Source organism: Rhipicephalus microplus, unplaced genomic scaffold (assembly GCF_043290135.1).
Source record: "Rhipicephalus microplus isolate Deutch F79 unplaced genomic scaffold, USDA_Rmic scaffold_309, whole genome shotgun sequence".
Taxonomy (NCBI): Eukaryota; Metazoa; Arthropoda; class Arachnida; order Ixodida; family Ixodidae; genus Rhipicephalus; species Rhipicephalus microplus.
In genome coordinates, this window is record NW_027464878.1 from 13,531 (window position 1) to 19,799 (window position 6,269).

The 6,269-nt window shown below is 45.1% G+C and overlaps 1 long non-coding RNA gene across 1 annotated transcript; it reads right to left on the reverse strand.

Moving 5' to 3' along the window:
- Window positions 1-932: 932 nt before the first annotated feature.
- On the reverse strand, window positions 933-3,061 carry LOC142793594 (uncharacterized). Its single transcript, XR_012891668.1, has 3 exons — window positions 2,921-3,061; window positions 1,519-1,604; window positions 933-1,154 (listed from the first exon to the last, which is right to left on the reverse strand). It is a non-coding gene; the product is annotated as an uncharacterized LOC142793594 (long non-coding RNA).
- Between the last annotated feature and the right edge of the window lie 3,208 nt (window positions 3,062-6,269).

A 6,269-nucleotide genomic window follows, 5' to 3' on the forward strand; every position in this document is an offset into this window, starting at 1 on the left:
GCATCAGTACACCTTCACTTATCTTTTCCGAAAAAGAGTATTCTTTTCTCGGTTAAAATTATTTTGTCATAGTCACACATGTGTTGTTGCAGATGAGCCCCGGTCTTGTGCTCAGTATAAAAACGCTCGTAGCACCTTCAATAAAATTCAGTTGATAGCGCTCTTTCCTGTCCTTTTTGCGATAAGATTTTTATTACAGAAAGAATTTCATTTTCTTACAATTTAGGTATAATGATGAGTTTTCATTGTATCACAACATGGAGCAAATTGCATCTCAATACGGACAAAAATCACAATTTTGTGAAATTCGTGATATTTTCTCGTATATTTCAGCAGCTTGAGAGGTCTAAAGATATTTTTTCTTCAAAATATACCTTTTGTGGAGTAAATATTCACTGCTCAGATATTCATACAAAGTGCAATATTGCAATAAAAAATGCAAGCATAACACATTTTGGCTTTATTCTTGGAAGCGAATGTGGCTAAAAAATTGCGCTATTACTATTGAGCTTCAAATACCTTACAGAAGCACATTTACTTAACAGGTAGACCGAATTTGCTTTAGAAAAAAATATGCGGTAGTTTTAAAACGAAATTTTCCACAAACAGCACACAGACGGCATTATGCCAGGAAGTTATAAGCCAGCCACATGAACAAAACTTTTTTTCTCGCTGAAATATTCTAGCAGTTCACTGTTTTCAACGCAGTAAGTCAGCACTTTTTTTTTCAAATACAATTCAGATGGTCGCCAAAGTGGCTGGGACGTTTGGCATGGAATGGTCCAGCTATATTTAAGCAAAATAACTTACACAAATAACAATGTTTGTTCATCTACCATGACCACACTAGAAAAGTTGTTCAGGCATTGTGACACTAAAAGTTTCAGCGTCGTACTGCCTGAACAACTTCTTTGATAAACTCCAAACTCACGCCGAGAAAAATCCGCTCAATCACGGTGGTTGTTAAAGGCCTTGTGGCCGTAGACAATGTTGAAAATTAAAAAAAAATCAACTCATCAGTGCTGTCACTCCTTCTTCGTCATTACTGACACGGAAGATTTTTCGGTTATCCATGTGGAGGTTCAGGAAGTAGGCTTGCTCTAGACTGGGGCCGGGGGGTAGACTACGCAGGACGTCAGCGGCACCCTCTCATCCTGTAATAAGAGCAAATATGACTTCTCTTAAAAGGATGTTCGTGCTGTTCTGGCAGCACCATATATAAAGAATGTGTAGTGTGTATCCTTCGAAATGGCGTGTAATTGACATTACACTGAACTCGAAGCATACAACCCATACATTCTAATAATTTCGTATGATAAAGATAAGAGTTTTCCAGCATACAGCAAATTCCCGAAATGAGGTTAAGTGTAAGACTACAGCTCGAAAATGGCACTTACGAAAGCCTGAACTCACCTAAGAATCAAATTCCTTATAGGGTAGTGAGCCAGTGTGAAAAACAATTCCTAAAGTACAACGCTCAGAACATGTAACATTAATCAAAATGCACAAGAAACTCACCTCTTCATGTACAAACAGTGAAGACATCTCTGCTTTCTCTTTTACATGAGAACAAATGACCTTGGGCGTGGCACTAGCGAAGAGGTCTGCAAAAAAAAGTAAAAGATTTACTGACTTTAATCACGCGTCTAACAATCTGAGGAATTATTACAAGTCACCAATCAGTGCAATTCTGACTGCCTCTAAAAGGGCATCAAAAATGAACAATTTTCTCGTTCTTTCTACCCTGACAAGACGCTCCGTCAATAGAATCTAATCCAAATTTGACGCTGTGCTTCCTATTTGCCTGCTTTCTAGACGTAGGGCTGCGAACATGTGTTTTGTGCACCTAATCTAGCACAGAAATTCGTCATCTATAATTCAATCATCTTAATTCATTGTAATTTGATAAAAGATGTGATAGCTCGTCCAGTTTTTAAAGAGTTGCGGGCCTGCAATAGGCACTGCCTTGCACGTATTAAAGTACTTCTTTAAAAAAAAATCAAAGCTTGCTTTCAGAAAAAGCGTCTGGCATATTTCGACAACCAAGCCCATCCTCTGATGGCAATCAGGGGCACGCTATTAGCGATTATTGACTACGGGATTTACAAACGTAACCCGTGCCTAAATACTCAGTTAAACACAATCACGCAAGTAAGAGCGCTCGAACGCGGCAACGCGCGCGGACGCCGACTACGTTGCAGCAGCCATGGCTTATGCAAGAGCAACCGCACATAGCTCTAACAGTCACGTATACTCTCTCGATTCTGTTATAACGCCGAGCATTATCGCAGATGAAAGCGAAGCACGAAAACAGCAAACAGAAACGAGGGAAAACAACGCACGGCGATGGCCACAACAACGCGCCTTTGGAAGTCTGCTAGATCTTTCCCTGTTGCTGGTGGCACTTGTCCTAAATAGCTTAAAAGACCGAGGCGCACGTGCTGGGAGCATCGCGGCATATCATCATCCCCAACTATACCGTCTTTAAGCAAAAAAAAAAAAAGCCATTTCGTACAGTGCGCCTCTGTACATAATTTTTGCTTTTTCTTTCTTTTTTTACGCTTACACCTACAGAAGCACGTTGCACATTTGAGTATTAATAGAAATGTTATTACGATGTAGCCCAAAGCACATCATAAAACAATATCAATCACTTTGTGCAGTGTAGAGACAATGTGCGATCAGCAACTAACCCCGCCCTTGTTAAGTGATCACATCACTCACTGTATGAGTGATGCAAGCACTTACACAACATCGCGCATAGCAGTGTGAACTCGTTAAGTCACACGTTTAATCGGGCATCTGCAACAGGCCCGCGAACGCATGCTGTTGTAAATGGCTGGCAGCCTACTTCGGCAGAGCTGCTGCAGGCGCCCAGCTAGCGCTGTATGATTACTACATACGAAAACAGTACACTCACCGTTAACAGGCCCACGTTGTCCGTGTCCGCCACTCCACGAATATTCCTTAATCCGAGCGTCACTTCGAACACGGTGTCATGCGTGACCACCATTGAATATGCGCCTGTTCGCTAGAACACACACAGCGACCAAGACCCCAGACCAACGCAACGCATTTGAAAGACGATGAGACAGGGGGAGCAACGTTGAGAGAGAGAGAAGGAGGAGGCACTGGCGGCGGCGTGGCGGCGCCGCAGCTGTCCACGCAGGTGTTCGGTGACGCAACTCTTCGCTTATCTACGCCGCCGTTGTGGGAGCAACGCTGGCAGGGGTGAGCTGGGGGGGGGGGGGGAGGAGCGGGAAACCCGCCAAGGCGGCGCCGAAAGGCAAACGCTATGGCGCATACGGCGGACGGCCGTTCGGCGCGGAATGACTCCTTGTAAACGGCAACTCTCCTCCCAGCCAGTCGCACAGCTACGCAGATTATTTACCAGCCTCGGGTTCTTTGAGTATTTCGACGGAATGCGATTGCAGTGGGCGAAAAATAGTGAAGCAAAACTTGCGGAAAACAAAGTGCACCATGGAATGGCCAGAAACAATAATTATTTCGTCCTCCGTGGCATTAGCGGGAGAGCATCGCCACACCTTTTTCCAGAGGAATTTCTTTTCGCATTGTCTGTGTCTGGCTATTCCGCGTATGGTGCCGCAAACACTGAATGCGTAGTCGAAGCTGGAACAAATTAATCCACAGTCGCGGATGTTTATTACAAGGCTTGTCACGCACCACGAAACGTGCCGAGGTTGTTATAACAAACTTTTTGCTGACCACATGATCAGCACATAATTCCATATGGTTGCCCAATGAGCTAGCTAAGCACCTGTAGCAAAGGCAGGGCACGTTCTTGTTAAACGTTGTTAATATAAACGATGGTTGTGCATAAGTGCAGTGACAGCTTTCCGTGTGAATTGGTCATAACCCACGTTTTCGAGCGTAGAAGCGCCTCAGCGGACCTAATCAGCTACCACAGCAAGTTCGTAAGCAATGATTTGGTACGAAAGTGTGCAGCTGTTTTCCATGTACTGAATAGTCCGTGTACAGTGCGTTGACCACCGCTATTTCTTAAGCCACCTCCCATATAGACTCCCAGTCTGAACAGGTGTGGGACCTTAAACACTAAGAAGCAGTGCCCCCCCCCCCGCACACACACACGAAATTTGAGGGCGCACGGGCTGATACACACGCATACTTATTCACGGGCGCACACACATACACGTATACACACATACACGTATACACACATACGGCAACACACACACGCGACTGTAAACGCACGCATGCATGGGCGTACACATGTGCACAGGCACGCCAACACAAGCACGGACTCGCACATACACGCGCACGCACACATGCACGGGTGTACACACAATAGCGCTTACACGCGAACACATGCGCAGGCTCACGCACACACACCCATACTCGGGCGAACATTATGTTCCTGTATATAATCCACAGCAAACATGTAGCTTATAACCAACGCTAAGGAAAGCTTTCGTAACATGGATTGCAATTAATTGCCATTATAGATGAAACGCGATTTGCTTCTGCTGACATTCTGCTGTATTCGGAGAGCACCTTCACACATTCTAAGTCAATTAGGCCGTCATTTAACGCAAGGTCCACATATTCGTGCAGTAGCTGCGCTGCTCAGCCACCAATCCGAAGGTCGCGGGTTCGATGCCGGCCGTGGCAGTCGAATTAAAGCGGAGGCGAAAATGTGGAAGCCTTTGCACTGTGCGATATGAGCGCTCATTAAAGAACACCAAATGGTGAAAATCTGCAGCTTTCCACTACGACGACCCTCATAATCATATGGAGGTTTTTGAGACGTAAAATTCCAAATATTATATTTATGTGTTCTTCTTATGCTGCATATTCCATCCGATGAATTGGCACCTACACCCTTCTCAGGCACAAAAGCACCCTTAGAGCCTATTTTAGGGTGCTATCGAGGCAAGCACCCAAACAAAAGGGTGCTTTTTTTTCAGTCGACCATTTATGGGTGTTAAAGGGTGTTGCAAAGGGCGCTTTCTTGTAAAAGCACCCTTTTTACACCCTTTTGGGTGCAAAAATTTTTACTGTGTAGAGTTTCCCTTGAGTTTTATTGGCCGAAATGCAGGAAGGATATCGAAGACTTTGTATGCTCATGCGACAATTGTCAGAGAGCGAAGAAATCCGCGGACAAGTGAAAGGTACCTATGAAGTTTTCTGATACCCATTATGAAGTGAAATTAGGAAGGCGGCCGAACAAAATTTACCACAGTAACTTGATGAAACCGTACGTTCAACGTCAAGCGGTCGTAAATCTGCTGTTGAATGCTCCAGAGGAAGAGGGAGCAGAAATTTGGAGTTCTAGTGATGTAATAAAAAGGAGATTGGAGGTAATCTTGGAGCAGTTTAACCTAGAGCCTAGGTTAAGTGAAGTCCAGAAGGAGCTGAGAAGGAATGTCCCTTTTTATGAGAAATCTGGACTCCCCTATTGTAGTTACACAGATGTGCAACGTCGCAAGTACGATCAGCCCTTAGAACCGCATAGGTATCGTCGCCTAAAAGTGGCTGGTTACTGAGATAGAGCATGATGCTCCAACACCACAACTATGACGTTCGCTAACGAAAAAAGTAAAGCTAAACGCTAATGCAGAAGCATTGAGCCGTGCGTTTAGTTAGTACCTTCTCCACCTTTCGGTTTCTCGCTGGGGATTCGGGGCGAAATTTTGCCTTCATCACGGCCTTAGCTGAGCGCTCTCATCCAGAATGAGCTCAATGAGCCAACTTTATGTTCTATTCTATTTCGTTAAGATATTGTGCGTGTAAAAATTTGAGTTGTCGTTTTAAAAGTTTCTTGTCCCACATGTGCCTCTTGATGTAGAGGGAACAAAATTCTGATATACATGTAGCTAGGTATATGTTGTACTGTATTTTGTCTGGTATTCTGTCGGGTGACCAAGGGGACTTGCTTGTGTCGTTTGTTGTCTGTTGTCGAACCGTTCTTGACAAGTTGCAGAACCATCAACAAGTGCTGAGACCAAAGATGGTCAGATGAGACGAGCGAAGCTGGTCGACAAGTTGTGGCGACAAGCCAGTGGAGCTGGGATCCGTCCTCAAGAATGGGATGTGTTCCCGTAACAGAGTCTGGAGCTGCATTCTCCCCATGGCCCTGGAGGCGAACCTGGAGGGACCTGGCGAACGAGCGCACCTGACATCCGAGCGACATGGAAGCAGCTCGTCTTTCCGGCGCATTGTCTGGCGGCGGGGGTGCTGTTATGCCTGCGAGTCCACAGTGAACGTCCGTGCCACTGAAAAAGGCGATC